Source organism: Lepidochelys kempii, chromosome 14 (genome assembly GCF_965140285.1).
Source record: "Lepidochelys kempii isolate rLepKem1 chromosome 14, rLepKem1.hap1, whole genome shotgun sequence".
Classification (NCBI taxonomy): Eukaryota; Metazoa; Chordata; order Testudines; family Cheloniidae; genus Lepidochelys; species Lepidochelys kempii.
The window spans coordinates 35042949-35059046 of NC_136393.1; the positions used below are offsets into that span (position 1 = coordinate 35042949).

Sequence of the window (16098 nt, forward strand, 5' to 3'; positions counted from 1 at the left end):
TTTTTTAAAGCTTTTTGGTTCATCAAAAATTTGGAAAAATGTTAATTTTGTTCAACCTGAAACCAGTTTTTTTCCATCTCTTTTTTGGAATTGCCAGGGACCAAAAAATTCTGTTTGCCCAGCTCGAGGGGCAGGTGAGGATTTTGGCAGTTATATTGTGGGTCTCTAAGTCTCCTTGTTGCTCAAAGTTTTCTTACTGCAAGGATGAGGGCAGGATGGGCAAAAGCTTCCTAAAAGTCGGGGGGGCTGCTGGCACCCAAACTGTGGCCCAGCCCCTGTGCCACCCCTTCTCCTCGAGGTCCTGCCCCCTCAAAGCACCCCTTTCCCTGAGGCCCCCCTTCACACCACCTTTCTCCCTGAGCTCCCACTTCATGCCGCCCCTTGCCCCCAAAACACTGCCCCCCGCCCCTCCCTTCTCTCCCCCATCATCCAGTCGCTCACACTTATGGCCAGTAAAAAGTGGTGGGCCCTGGTCTCCCCTGTTCCGGCACCCCTGGATGAGAGTGGGAGAGGATGAAGAACTCCTTTCAAATATAACTCCCCCCGCCCCTCAAAACAGCACAATTTGACAGCAACAGCAAAACATGCACCTAACCAACCCGGGCCAGTCACGCTGTGTTGTGTGTGACATTCCCGTCCTGGGGCGGTTTATGTCTTGGAGAATGTGAACCCTGCAGGCCTGGGTGTTTCTCTACGTAATGTGACCTCACTGCTCCTGATGAGAGCCATTGTTTGTAAATGTTTCAGGAGCAGACATATTTATCATTCATGGACAGACAGATATTTATTCATAATTAGAACTGGTGAAAAATGGCGGGGGTGGGGAGGGTCATGAAAATTGAAGAAGAAACCACTTCCTCCCCCCTTCCCCCCATATTCTTCAAACTTATTTGGAAATGTTTTTCATTATCAAATTTTTGTTTCGTTTTGGTGGGAAAAACTCCATGTTCTCTCTCAAGTGGGCAGAGAAATCCAAAATGTTTTTTTTAAAGAGGGAACTTTTTTCAAATGATCAATGTAATCCAAAGTGGCATTTTTAGTTAAAAGGTTGCATTGTCAGTGTAAAACCCTTTTGAACCAGCTCTATTATTGTATAACAAGATGAGTTTACTTTTCGTGATGCATTGTTTGGGCCAGGTTTCCTTGGTCCTGGAAACACTTACATGCATGTTTAACTTTAATTACTGCTGTGAATAATTCCATTTCAATGGGACAACTCTGAGGTCGGGTTTACGCTACGGCCGTATATCGGTGTAACTACGTCTTTTCTTTCTTTTATATGTGAAAGTTCTTGAGAGGTTAAAGCAGGTAAAATACATGAACAGGTTCGGACAGTCCGAGTTTGTCCGTGCAAAGCGACAGCAGAGATGTGGGATCTGCTAGTTTTCCATAAGTCTCTCAGGGTTACCCAGGATAACTTTGGGGATCTCTGTCTCGCATCGGGAATGTTCCCTGAAAGTGTCCAAACAGCTCAGAGATACAGAACCATTCCCTGGATCCATTCTTATAGCTGTCTTCCCCGGAAAGCAGTCTGGCAAGTGTTCCTGTCAGCTCATTGCTAAGTTATCTGTCAAAACACTAGAGTTTTCAGGTGCCTAAGTAGCCCCTGGAATCAGGGTGAAATTATCCTCCCCACCACTATCAAAATTGGAAATGGTGCCCCGGAGTGCACGGTACCCTACCGTAGTTCCCCCATAGGAACTGCATGAACAGGCAACTCTGCAAGTTATCTGCATGCCTGTGCACGTGACCCCCATGCCTCTCCATTTCCTTGGCCACATGTATCCTGTCCCCATGCTGGCGGCGAATCCAGAAAAAGAGGGAAAGAGCTCACCACTGCGACCACCTGAGGGAGGTGTTGGGTTGAGATCAGCTGGTCAAAGCAGGCAATAGGGACAGAATCGGAGACTTGAAGCTCCTCGAATGACCTCTGACCTTTCTAGACCTGCCCTTCAATGAGACACAGCGATTGTAAAGTTGAATGTGATCGTAACTAGACCCATTTGAAACCCTTCACCACACAAGACAAAGCCCGTAGGATTCATTATGAATTATTTATTTCTCCTCCCCTGGATTCCTGCAGCCACCAGCCACCTTGGAGCTTTCCCTCCTCTCTCCCAGGCTGGGCTCACTTGATGGCAGGAGCTCAGCGCAGGGTCCAGCTTTGCTCTTTCGCTTCCATTCTTCACGTCTTTGGGTGTCTGCATTGGCACCTGAGCAGCCGGATGGAAACACTGACTCCTCTGTCTCAGCAGGCAGGCCCAGCCGCCAAAGCCAAAGACTCCCTGAGAACAGGGGGAGGTTCGCCTGAACTCTCAGGAGTGGCGGCTGGGCCCATAGGGTAGGGTTACCATATTTGAACTTTCAAAAAAGAGGACACTCCGAGGGTGGGGGGGGAGTTGTAGCCCTGCCCCCTATCTACTCCCTCCCACTTCCTGCCCCCTGACTGCCCCCCACAGAACCACCAACCCATCCAACACCCTCTGCTCCTTGTCCCCTGATCGCCCCCTCCCAGGACCCTGCCCTCTATCTAAACCTTCCGTCTCCCTGTCTCCAGCTGCCCCCTCCACCCTAACTGCCCCCCTAGAACTCCACCCCCTACCTGTCCCCTGACTGCCCTGCCCCCTATCCGCACCCCCGCCCCCTGACAGACCTCCGGCTCTCCCACACCCAACCAACCACTCCCTGTCCCCTGACTGCCCCCACAGAACCCCCAACCCATCTATTCCCCCCTGCTCCCTGCCCCTGACTGCCCCCCCGAACCTCTGCCCTGTCCAACCCCCCCCCCCCCCGCTCCCTGTCCCTTGACTCCCCCGACCCCTCTTCATATGCTCACCCTCTGACAGGCTCCCCCCAGAACCCCTCACCCATCCAACCCCTCCTGCTCCCTGTCCCCTGACTGTCCCTTGGGACCCCATGCCCCTTCTCCAGCCCCCCCAGCCCCCGTACCCTGCTGCTCAGAGCAGTGTGTCTGGGGTGCGGAGCCAGACACAGTGCCGTGCTCCCCCGCAGAGCGTGCAGCTCCCCCTCCGCCCCCAGAGTGCTGCATTGGGAGGGAAATCCTGGACCTTTTCAGAATTTTACAAATTCCTCCCAGAGGGCGATTGAAAACCCCAAAAGCCAGACATGTCCGGGAAACTCCGGACGCATGGTAACCCGACCACAGGGACTCCAGGATCTGCAGCTGCTGCCACCTGTATGGTGAATCCTCCGACTCATCACCAACCAGCTCTTCCCCATTCTCCAACCTGGCCCCACGGTCTGACCGTGCAGGAGAACAGAAACCCTTTGGGACAGCAGGAGAGTCTCCTCAATGCCGCCCTCTTCGCATGGCTTCCCACGGTCACCGTGAAACACGACTACCCTGCCCCCAGGAGTCTCTCAAGGAGCTGCCGGCGCAGTCACTGGGCACCCACTCGTAATGGTCTCGGGCAGTGGCATTGCAGAGGGAGCTGAGCAGACCGTCCCTTCTGTGACTTCCTGAATTGCTGCCAGGACGGATTCTCCTCTGCGCTAGGGAGAGTCCCCGAGGACAAGCAGCTGTGGTGGGGGAGGGGGCAAGACAAGCACTCCCCCTGAGCCCTTGACTAGCAGGCAAGCAGCACTCTGGGAGCCAAGGCATAGGTGTGTCTTGCTGGGAGAGCAGAGCTGGAGAGCAGAAAAGGGCATTGGAGGAATTGTCGAAAAGTCATTGTCATGGCCGGGTCATGGGCAGCCAGACCTAGTGGTCAGAGGCAGAGTCCACACTCACAAGACAGGAGTCGAGAGTCAGCTGGGTCAGGACACTGGAAGAGCAGAAGCAAAAGACCAAATTGTGTTCAGAACCTCAAGTCAGGTGAGTCACCCTGAGTCCGGATGCCAGGAAATCAAGCCTCGGGAGTGGGAGCAGGAACAGCCAACACACGGTCCAGAGCCGGGGAGGAGCTCGGCTGTTCAGACAGCTTCTTCTTCTTGCTGCTGGTTTAAGGAGGTCCCGGGGGCCGATTAGCTGCTCTGGGACTCTGCCAATAGGAGCCTCAAACTGGGTCTGGACTTCGTCAGTCCTAGGTAAGCAGTTTTTCGTAGGCTTCCAGGTGGCGTGCTGGAGGGTGGCTGCTCCCAGGAACCCTGCAGACCGGGGTTAATGACCCATGGGTCAGGACAGTGAGTGATCTCTCCCCACTCAAACCTCCTGTACGAAACAGTCTCCAGGGTCCCGGATGCATCCTCTGAGAAGAAAAAAACATAGTCATGAGGACAAATAGGCTATGGAACAGGAGCCCCCTCTTTGTTGCAACAGCCCCAAGTGTCCAGAAGAGTGGACGGTTCTTACCTCCAGGAGATGCCTGGGAGCTTCCATCTAAGCCTCAAGGGGACCCCTGTTGCTTGGTCTGACAGGAGGAGATCATCTGTCCCCACTGCTCCCTGCGCTGGGCTGGCTGCAGCACACATCTGTGTAAGAGGCTGGGCCAGAGACTTTTACAATCAGGGTCCAGGCACCCCAGAAGGAGAACAGAGGCTCTGAAACCAGAAGACGAAGCAATCAAATCAGCGGATTCGACAGAGAAGTTTTCTACCCTACAGGGACATCAAAGAAGGTCTGTTAGGAAAGCTGAGATGTTAGTCTGGAAACTGCTAAGATAAACATTGTGACTTATTAAGATTCAATTTTAGTCACTACAAAGTGTGTTGTGTTTTGTGTGTCTCTTTGAAATGTGTCTCTTTCTCTTGCTTAGTATCACTTAAATCTCTTCTTTGTTACTATGCTTCCCAAACCACCTCAGTGTTGTGTGTTCCAGTGAAGTGTGAGTCTCCAGCCTACCCAACAGGCTGAGCTGTGCCCTGTCTCTCTGAAGGTAATGAATAATTTCTGAGCGGTGCTGGGCCCAGAGTCCAAGGGCAGTTCACCAGACATCTCGTGGGAAGCCCAAAGAGACCAAAGGAGCAGGAGAGATTCCGGCCCCACTGACCCATGGGAACTTGCCACAGAAGAGCCTACACAGGGCTCCAGACACAGCCACTTTGGGTGTGTACCAGAGTTCACTCACCGCTAGATGCTGGCCAGGCCTCGTGTCATTGCTTTCTCGCTGGGCTAGCAACCCCGCTGATACTCACTCTTGCAGTTTGTCGGCTGGGAACTCAGCCCTCCAACCAGGTGACTGTTCTTTACTCCACTCCTTCCTGGGTCGTGCTCCTTGCAAACAAAGTCCCAAAATGTCTTGAACAGAAACAAGGCCTTCCACCCTCGTGGGGAGTTCTTCCTCAGCCTGATTTCGATTCGGCCTGCCCTTCTTGGGTTTCTATGGTCTTCTATGTCCCCTTCCGTAGGGACGGTGAGAGAAGCCAGTCCTACCCTGGACTCCAGGGTTTGGCCCAAAGCCATCTACTGAACAGCTCACTCTGCTTCTGGACTTTTGCTGCTGTTTTCCCTTCTTTCCTCTCCGGTGGGGCTCACTTGGTCATCATTTGGCTTAGCCCCAGGCTAGGCAGCCATAGGCCAAGCCACCCTGTTAGATACCCTCCTCCTTCCAATCCGCTGCAGCCCGGCTGACAGGTTTGCTGAGGGGATGGTGAAACCCCATTGCTGATCAGAAGGAGGTCAGAGTCTGTTCTCTAGGAGCTGAAGGTCCATTTGTCCTGCTGCGGGAAGTGGAGCTGGAGAGCGGAGATGTTAGGTGAAAGAGACTGCATGATGGAGTTGGAGACTGAGGGACGGGAGCCTCCTCCCAGAAACGCTCCCAGGAGAACAGGTTTGAGGAGGAGTTCTCTAGGGAGCCTCTTGCTTGGAAAAAAACAAGGGTGGCACATTGATGAAGATGTCTCTGTCCCAGGGATGGGGGAAGCTCCCAGCCAGGCTATGCAGCAGGGATCCCATTTCTCCCCCAAGAAACCCATTTTGCCCAAAGAAGTCAATGGCTCTTACCTCCAAGAGGGAGCGGGCTCTTCCCTCTCAGCCTCTTTGAGAACTACCACTGCTTGGCTTCCTAGGATAAGGGACCTGTCCCCACTGCTCCCTGAGGTGCTTCAGCTTCTGACTGCACCCATCTGGGAGGCTGTCACATATGCCAGGGCCTAGAAGACATGCAGGGAGTAGGCTCCTCTTCATGTCAGACTCTGAGAGCCCAGAGAAGGGCCAAAGGAAGAATAAAGGGCAGGAGATGAAGCTAGCCCGGAGCCTCTGTCCCATCCTCACCTCCTCAAATGTGGAGCTTCCTGAGCTTCAGTTGGGCAGACAGTCTGTAGCCCTGACACAAAGGTCCTTCTGCGCCATATGGGGCAGGAAGATCTCTGCCTGGGAGCACGGGGAATGGGATGGGGGTGAGATCAAGGAAAGAGGGGAGGGATATGGGTGTGAGGGAAAGAGCTCCTGCCCCAGATGAAGGAATTTGGGGGGCCGAGGGAAGGACACAGCTCCACAGAGAGGAGAGAGTTTCTGTGAGTGCCAGGGGCCTCCATTTCCGCTTCCACTAGCCCCCCATTTACAGTGAGACACAGCAGTACCTGCAGCAGGGAGCGGGACTTGCTGAACAGGGAGGGGAACCTTGAAGAGCATCAGATGAGCCACAGCCCTTGCAGCGCGTCGGGCATCCGGTGCAAGTGCCGGATGATGTGAAGCTGGCCCATGACCTTGGCTGTGACATCCTCCTCCTGCAGGGGAACGAGAACATGTCAGAGACTGAGACACTCCCCAGGAATCAGGGAGGATGAAGGGCACCTGGAACCAGCGCCATCATTTCCACCCAGCAGCTGCTCATGTCTGAGTGGTGGATTCACCCTCCTGACCCCCAGGACGGAGGCTTGCTGTCCTCTCTAGTGACCTCCAGTGCCAACCCCCCTCCTTGTCGGGTGAGCTCCTGCCACTTCCAGATCAGTGCCCCTGACAGCTGTTCCACCTCCAACCCACCTGGGGACACCGCTCAAGTTCGGAGAACCCTCTCCTCCACCCCCACCTCCATCCCCATCCAGGTAGGGCAGAGAGGGGGCTCTAGAAGGGTGGCGGGGGGAGGGAGGGATTCTGGCAGCAGTGAAGTGGGATGGGGAGAGCTTGAGACCTTTCCCCAAGACACCCCAGTGCCAAAACCTGAAACCACAGGATGGCAGCCCTGGGGAACGGGACAGGTCAGCAGCCCCTGACGACTGAATCCTCCCAATCTCTCGAGAGTGGGTCCAGCCCTACCAGCAGCAAGACCAGCTTCCCACGCCCATGTGCCTCAGTCAGTCACCATCACCAGTCAGTCCTTGGCCTCCCAGGATGCCAGGGATGGGAGCAACTCTCGATGGTGGCTCGGGTGACATGGACACTAGGCCATGGGGAAATGGGTGCAGCTCTGTGGGGCCGGAAAGGTTCCCAGAGGGCACTTAGGGGACTCAACTGTCCTTCCCAGGAGTGATAGCAGAGCACCACATCTGAAGAACAGAAGTCAATGAAGGCCAGAAGTCCCCACTAGGCTCCTTGCTACCAGGCCAGCGAATGGCGAGAGGATGGGAAGGAGGCCCTGGGCCCCACCCCAAGCTTCTGAGTCGAATGCAGCTGCTTACTGTGTCCCCCATCAGTTGCTGGGCTTCTCCCAGGAGGGAGTAGACCAGCACCAGCCCAGCCTGGCTGACACGCAGCAGGGGGTCGTGGATGGCCAGCAATGCTGTCTGTACGAAGGATCTTCTCTGCCCGACGGAGAAGAATTTTCCAAAGACCTAAAACCAAGAGGACATGAGGCTCGAGCAGATTGCCCAGAGCCAGCCTCCAAGTCCTGGCGGTACAATGGCATCTCGTGCCCCAAAGGGTGGGGAAGAGAGCTGCTGTGGCCAAGGCACTTCATTCCCTAGGAGGCTTTCAGGGTCCCAGGGCTCAGGGAAGCCCCTTTATTAAAAGGTGGCAGATGCTGAGGGACCAAAGCCTCCAGTGGCTCTTTCGGGAAGGCAATTTATGGCAGGGGCCAGGATGGGCTGGAAATGGATCTCTAATGTGTGTGAGCAGGCCCACTCTGCTGTGCAGGGCACAGAGATGACAGGGGACCCTGTCTTGCTTCCAGCAGAGAGATCTCCTGCACCTCAGCGGCTAGAGGAGTGTGCGTGTGTTGTTACGGGGGGAGGGGGTTGGAGCTGACAGACCAAAGGTCTCTTCCCCCAGCTAAGTGATTTCTCTAGTTGCTGGCTATGGCCTCTGCAGCTCCTTGGTTTCTTCAAGGGGAATCCAACCTGCAGCCTGACAAGAACACGGAGACTCCTGGCCCAGTCCCAGTGTGGGACCTTTAGCACCAGCGTGTCCCACTGGTTGCTGGATGAGGAACTCTGAGCTGGAAATAAGGAGTGGGCTCTTTTCCTGTCTCCAGGAGGCATCCACTGCAGGGAACCCAGCCAGCCCCACTCCCTGAGCTGTGTCATGCCCTGGCACAGTGCCCTTACCTCCCCCACTCTGGCTGTGTTCTTGTAGCCCAAGAGCCTGCTGTCCTGGTGCCAGTCATAGCACCAGAGATCTTCCGCATCATGTATGGTCAGGCCTGGAAGAGAGAGAGAGAGAGAGAGAGAGACTTTTCTCCTCATTCTGGTTGCAGTTTCTGTGTCCTTCCAGTCCCATTGGTGGCTGCACAGTGGAGTGGAGAAGAACAGAGGCAGAGAGAGACTTGTCCTCCAGCTGGGGTCAGTCTGAGAGAAATGGTCTGGGGTCCCATTATCCACCTGTGGTCACTCTCAGTCCCCTATTGGGTTCCGTGTCCCAGCTGGGTTCCTTACCCCTCTGTTGGAGCAGCAGCTGGTAGAGCCGGTAAGTCCCCTCCCTGGCCTGCCGGCTGATGTCCTTGTCTGGATCGCTGACAAACAGAGCCAGCTGGGCCACATGGCGACCCATCTGAGGGAACTCGGCTGAGATCTAATGGAAGGGAGAGCAGAGGGGACTCCATCAGCATTTTCCTCTCAGCTCCCTGTCCTCCCTGGGCCAGACGGCTCCTTCCTCTTAGCCCCTCTGCAGGAGATGCTGGGGGAGAGGAGCTTGAGATCGACCCTTCATTTGCTCTGCTGCCAAGGGAGCCCGCAGCTGCTTTGGGATGCCAAGCAGGGGCTGGAGCATGGTCCCCTTAAAGGCCCAGGGACAACACTGAACCAGGACAAGTAGAACTTGACTCAAGCCTAGCTCAGTCCTGCTCTGACCCTGCCTCCCCATGAAGAACCCTCCTAACCCACAGCCCCGGTGGCAGCAGCAGATCCTGCAGCCCACTGGAGCCAGTCTGCCTCCGCCTGGAGCCAGCAAGCTGGGCTCGGAGCCCACTTACATCAAACTCAGGGAGGGTGACTGTGTATCTCAGCAGGGCTGTGCTGCTCCTGATGGCCCTGGCTCGCTCCTGCGACACCCTGGACACGACCCAGAGGTTGACATGCTGTGGGGAAAGGAGGCAGGTCAGACTCAGTGGCCAGCTGCTCCTGCTTTGCAAATGAGCCCCATGCCCCCAGCCCCAGGGGCCTGAGACATTCTGTGCAGGGGGGAATAGCTGAGTCCTTGATGGCAGAGCTTTAGAAGGGGATTCTTTCCCCCAGGACGCAGCTTGTACCCTTCAGGTCACAACTTCTCAGCGTCTCTCTAGACTGGGACAATGTTCGCGGTCGGGGCTGGTCCCATCCTCCCAGAACTCCTGATTCCTGAACAGTTCACCAGAAAGAAGATTGAACCCTTGGCCCTTCCTTGCTATGCAAATCCTTGGGGGGATGTAGGGAGTGACTGAGAGCACAATCCCCCCAGGAATTTCAGAGCACATCAGAGGGAAGGGCTGATTCCCTGGGCTCCTCCTCTTTCTCTAGGAAGGAGCATGTGTCTCTTCTCTGAGAACCATCTCCCCAAACTCATGGGCTCTGTGTGTTGGAGGGGTGGGGGAAGGGTGGGTTTTCAGGCTCTCACTCCCCAAGACAGCCAGAAGCCCTGTGCTTAGTGCTCAGCAGAACCAGGCAGAGCTCTGGCTTGGAGTCCCAGCTCCTTCCTCTGTCCCTCAAGAAGGAAGGACCTGACACTACATTGCACTGACCTCCCCAACCAAGGACGGCCCACTGGGGACCCAGCTAGGAGGACAGAGTAGAAAATGCATCTTCCAGTCTCTCCTTACCAGTCCCCCAAAGAGTTACGGTCAAATGGGGCTCACCTCCAAGATGAAGTGGAGCCTGTCTGTGTCTGGGGACTCTGCCAGCAGGTTCCCCAGCATGGCATCCAGGACCTCTGGGATGACTTTCTGCAGAGTCTGCAAAGCATGGGTCAGAGTTAGGGAACCTGGGCCTACACGTGCCACAGGATGGGAAGAGGGGTCTCTGGGAAGCACTGGGGAGACTCCCAAACACATCTCCTGGCCTTTCTCCTTCACATCCCACTGCAGGCAATTTGCAAGAATTGATGACCCCTGGACCTTTAATCCATGAGCTTAGCAGGTCTCTGCAGAGGGCCTTGTAGGCAGAAGAGTATGAAACAGCCAAGTTGCTATGGATGGAACCTGGGCTTCTGGGCCAAACACGGCTTATGAAAGAAAGAAAGAAAGAAAGAAAGAAAGAAAGAAAGAAAGAAAGAAAGAAAGAAAGAAAGAAAGAAAGAAATCCCCCAGGGAGGGGTAATCCCTTCCCTGCTGGAGGGAAGGATCCAACCCTGCAGCTTGTTCCATCTCTGCTACCCCACCCCTAAATCTGGAGCTCCAGCGAATCAAGGGAGTAGGGACCAAGGACTACTCTGGAAGAGGAGGAGGATGGAGGAGGAGGAGGTACCTGGATGCCGGTGGTGTCCTTCTCCGTGCCCAGGGTGAAGACGGAGTGAAGGGCAGCTCGCAAGAGGTGGGTCTCTAGGGCTGGCTCCAGGGCAGGTTTCATAGTGCTGGCAAGAGAGAGGAGCTGGTATTAGACTGTGCAGTATGGGGGTGGGACTGTCGCCAACACGGACACCAAGCCACAGGGATAGAGGCACAGGCTGGCGAGAACGGAAACTGAGGCACTTAGCTAGGGAATGACAAGGCCAAGGTGTCCCAGACAGACAGTGGCAGGACAGGAATAGCTCCTGTTCCCTGGAGCCTGCTGCCCCTCCTGTATCTGAGCCCGGGAGTGAGCCCCTCCCCAAGGCCCCTGTCATGTGATGGGAGTGAAAAGAAGAGCCCCGCCAGGAGAAAGTGAATCTTCCCACCCCACCATCTCTGCCAGAGGCGCCACTCTTGGGAGGTGACTTGGGAGGGGCAGTGACGGTGACTCCCAGCCTTGGGCCTGATCAGCAGTGGGGTTAGGGGAGTCGGCGGGGTGGGGGGGTGGGGCTGTCTCGGTACCAGAGGTAGCCCACTGCAGCCAGGGAGTGGGCGAGGACGGCGCTGGGTGACGAGTCATCGGGAAGCTCCTCGATGAGCTCCTGTGAGACGCGAGGAGACAAAGGAGCATGTGAGATTCAGGCCCAACTGACACCTCCCAGTGAGGAGATGACACAGCCAGTGCCCCACATGGCCAGCAGGATCCCCCACCGCCTCCCACTCCCTTCCTGCCCATCCGACTTGTCCCCCTTCCCGGATTCCTGCCCAGCTCGCTCCCAATCCCCTTCTCTCCTCCTCCCTGTCAAAACTGCCCCCATTCAGCCCCATCCCGACGACCGAGCTGGGACCATGAGATTCCTTGTCCCACACTCTCAGCTGCCCCCCAGCCCCACAATTCTCCCCCTCCCTCCAGCTGCCGTATGGCGTGTCTCACTCACCACGATCCTCTTCACCACAGCCGCCTTGCAGCAGCGCGGCTCCAGCGTGTCCTCCCCTCTCTCCCATGCAGCCAGACATGCGGGGTAGATGGCCTGAAGGAACAGGAGCTGCTGCCCCTCATCCTGGACCCACCAGGAATGGGGTATAGTGAGAGAGAACCTGTTAGCTAGGGACCTTCCTACCCCACCCACACCAGCTCCAGGGCTCAGGCCTCAATGGGGGATTGTGGGGACCCGCCGATTGTCCAAATCCCCCCCCACTCCTACACAAGCAGGATCAGGAACTGGGACAGTGCCTGTGGGGGGAGACGACCTGGGCTGTTGTGGGACAAACACCCCCATCTTGGGGGTCCCACATCATGGATGTAAAAGGGCCCCATTAGGGGTGGTGGATCAGGAGGCACAAGACCCTGAGCAGGGGGTGGAGATGCTGGGAAGGGACAGGGCAATCTTGGTTCCAGCCCAGGTGGGGAACATTTGTACCTTATCTCTGCACTGGAGCTGCTCTCGGATGACTTTGAGAGCAGCTTCATCTTTGGCCACGTCCACCCCTTCCTCCTGCTCCGAATCCAGGGGGGTCCCTGCACCAGGGAGGGAAGGACAGGGGCGTGGTGGGCAGAGAAGGATTCAAGACCCCCCTTCCCACCTCAGGCACCCAGGGCAGATCGGGCCCCAAACCTCCCTCTCAGGGATGCCTTCAGCCCCCAACAGCTGCCGTAGCCCAGAGCAGAGCCCCCCTCCCCTGCCCAGGACTCCAGGGGAGGTGCCGATTCCCCCGGCCCCGGAGCAGCAAGGACCAAAGTGGCAGCAGCTCTTCACACCCCCACCCCCAGGTCCCCGTGCGGAAGGGGCAGCTGTGTGACGGCTGCTGCTGTCCATGGGGTTCGCGTGGCTCAGGCCAGACTCCTGGGCTGGGGACCCCCCCCCATATCCCTGGGAGAGCGTCTGGGCCCAGGGTGTTCACATCCCGTCCTCACCCCTCCCGGAGCCCAGCCCGGCTCCTCACCTGGAACAAAGCAGTGGCCTCCATCGGCCTGGCTGCTGCCAGAGGCCCAGGTGCTGCCGCTGTCCCAGGCTGAGCTGCCGGTGCTGGGACAGGGACCTTCCACCTCCTGGCCGGCGGGGGCTGGAAGGTCCTCAGAGACCGGGCAGGGCGAGGCCTCCTGATGGGAACGGGGGCTGGGCTCCTGGGGCCGCTGCTGCCCACACAACCAGCCCCAGAGCCACCCTGCCCGGCGCCCCTCCTGGGCTGGGTCCTGTCTGCAAAACCGCAGCCTGGGCCAGCTCCACTGGGGCCTGGTCGGGGCCTCTCCCAGCTCGGCGCCTGCGCCGGGAGCCGGGGTCCTTTTCCAGAAGGCCGGGCACTTCCGCCGTCTGGCCTGGACGGGACCTGCTTCCCCGCCAGCGGGGACGCAGGGCTTGCTCGGCCCCTTGGGAAGATGGCAGCTGCTTCCCTCAGGCTCTGGGGCCACCTGCAGAGCCTTCCTCCTGAACATCCGCAGGAGCCTGGCCATCCTGGAACCGAGCGGGGAGCAGGGGTGAGTCTGGGCTCAAGGCAGCCTTTCACTCATGGGCTTTTTCTGTCCCTCCTCCTCCCTGCTCCAACCACAGCCGCCCCCTCTGCCCCCACAGGAGTGCAGGGAGTGCCATCTACACACACGGGCAGGAGTTCATTGCATGATCTGCTCCCAACGTTCCCCCTCATAATGCCTGCTGCTGCAATATCCAGGAAGTCTCATCCTTTTCCAGCAATGAGGTCAGTCCCAAAGACCATCGGTTACTCTGGACAAGCAGTCCCCTCCTGTCGTCCCAGGCCACTCTCCCGCCCAGGCTAGAGAAGGAACAGAACTCAGGCGTCCGGACTTCTCCTGGGAAAAGACCCTCGGCACAGGAAGCACAGGGCCCTCCTCATTCCCCATTGATTTCCAGACTCAGCAGCTCACAGGGTCTGGCCCAGTTCAGAGACTCTCAGCCTGGGGAACAGTGTCCCACAAGGGAAGGGCTGGGAGCCCCACTGCTGGAACCTTTCCAAACACACTGGAGACGGCTCTGGAGAAGCCCCTGCCTGGCATAAGAAGGAGGGGCTCTTGGGGGCTGTTTGCAAAGGAAATCCCCCTTTGGAGATAGTCTCTCCCCGTTTCTGCCTCTCCCCAGACAGAGAGGGGAAGCCACCGAGGAACCCGAATGCCACTCACTTGCTCTCAGTGATGGGATAATGGATGGCGGATGTTCAGGGTCAGCAGACGTCCCTCGCCCTCCTCCTCACTCTCCAAGCCCAAGGCAGGCTGGAGAGGGTGGTGACCTCAGGAGTTACCCTGCCCAGCCAGCAGGCAGGGTGATGACACGAGGGCGATCGACTGGCTGTGAAAACAAGAGTCTGTCTGATTGCCAAGGGACGGAGAAACTCAGCCAGCAGCAGGGGGGTGCAGAACACGGCCCTAGGGCGGAGGTGACAGCGCCTCCGGGATCCTGACATCCCAGCACTTTACACACCTTCCTGGAGCCTCCCAAACCCACTGGGCTGTAGCGATGGGACCCCAACCCTACTGACGGCAAACGGGCCTCAGCTACCGGCTCAGGGTCACATCGAGTGTCAGAGCCATGGATGGACCCCTTCACTAACCACTGCCGCACACTCCCTCCCACAGCTGGCAATTGCAACCAGGCCCAAATGTCTGGTCCCCCTGCCTTTGAGAGGGAGTGTCACTCCTGCTTCCATTGCTGCCTCTTGATCTGTGGGACTTTGGGCAAGTTGCTCCCCCTCTCTATGGCTCTCTGGGACTCACATCCCTGAATGGGCTTTAAAAAAAACAATGGTTCAAGTTTGGCCCCAACTAGTTCTTGTTTCTCGAGACTAGCCATTTTAGCAAAGTTTAGAGTTCTTGACATTCAACACCTGGAAACATCCCTTTCTCCTTTGCAAACAGCCTTAACATCCCTTATCTCACTCCCTGCTGCCTGGAATTAGAGAATTGACCCTGTTCCCATTGGACCTACCCAAGGTGTCACACAGCAAAGCGGTGACGGAGCCAGAAAGAGAAGACAACAGTCCTGATTCCTGTTCTGACTAACAGACAACAACCCCCCAGAGGCAGGATAAAGCCCAGGAAATCAGATGTGAACATTTTCATGGAAACCGTTTTCTGTCAGAAAATCCATTCAGACAAAACCACTTTGTTTCTTGAAATCATAAGAAGTAGGATGAAAATTCCTTGCAAAAATATTTGTTTCCAAAACAAGAGCATCTCCTGTTTGTCACAGTGCAGTCAACTGTTTCGTCGTACACAAAGGGGACACACTATGATCTAGCAAAAAGAAAAGGAGTACTTGTGGCACCTTAGAGACTAACGAATTTATTTGAGCATAAGCTTTCGTGAGCTCCAGCTCACTTCATCGGATGCATCTGTAGCTCACGACAGCTGTATCTCACGAAAGCTTATGCTCAGGTAAATTGTCCTCCTATTCTTTTTGCAAATACAGACTAACACGGCTGCTACTCTGAAACCAACTATGATCTAGAAAATTAGATGAGATGCTTCAGTCTGAGCTAAGTAGTTGCTGCTCTTCACAATTTCAAAAGAATAAAATACAAAGAAAAGAGAATATTAGGTCATAATCGGATATGGCTCAGTGTGATAGGACACCGCCTAGTCTGCACTGCTCTGAGTGACACTCTTCAGTGGATCCCCAGCATCCACCCATGGCGAGGTAGGTGGGAGAGGATTGTTATTCGTACTTGACAGAAGGAGAAACGAAGGCTGAGAAAGGAGCAGGGACTTGTCTTAGCTGATGCAGCCAGTCAGTAGCAGAATTGCTCTCAAATGAGCTACAGACCAGCAATTGTTCCTAGTAATTATGCAGCAATTATTTGAGAAGAATTGGAATGTTCAAGAGGATCATGAACTGCTCCGAGACAATGAATGGAAAGCAGCATCCACATTGGTCAGACATATAACTGGTTGTGGCTTATTTGCTTGGTCATAAAAGAGAACAACAAAGACCAGATTTTCCTCCCTGTCAATAGCCCCCTCCTCAGCTGATCAAGGTTGAGACTTTGAAGGGTGGGAGGCTAAGGGTTCTCATCAAATAGCCCAAAGAATGGCCCTGATCACCACCGAGGCAATCACTCTCGGAGCCCTATTCCAGTCTCCTCTCTGTGAGGGCCTCCCAGAACCCACCCGGCCTCCGCTCCACACACAGAACACCTGGTGGTGGGAGGAGAGCAGAGGAAAAGGACAACGAAAGCAAGAAGAGAAAGGTAGGAGGGACAGAGGAAAAGGGAAAACAAAAAGGAGAAACCCCAATGTCCCCAGTGATTCTAAGGGACAAAGTCCTAGGTCGGAAATAAAATACTGCCCCCACAATCTAATGTTTTCCTTTCCTAAAAATCAGCCGGCACCTGATGGATCAGACTGAACTGGTTCCAA

General features: G+C 55.9%; 1 long non-coding RNA gene across 1 annotated transcript; it reads right to left on the bottom strand.

The window, feature by feature from the left end:
- Positions 1-11729: 11729 nt before the first annotated feature.
- LOC144929438 (uncharacterized) lies at positions 11730-12756 on the bottom strand. Its single transcript, XR_013634670.1, has 3 exons — positions 12678-12756; positions 12155-12252; positions 11730-11794 (listed from the first exon to the last, which is right to left on the bottom strand). It is a non-coding gene; the product is annotated as an uncharacterized LOC144929438 (long non-coding RNA).
- Positions 12757-16098: the final 3342 nt, after the last annotated feature.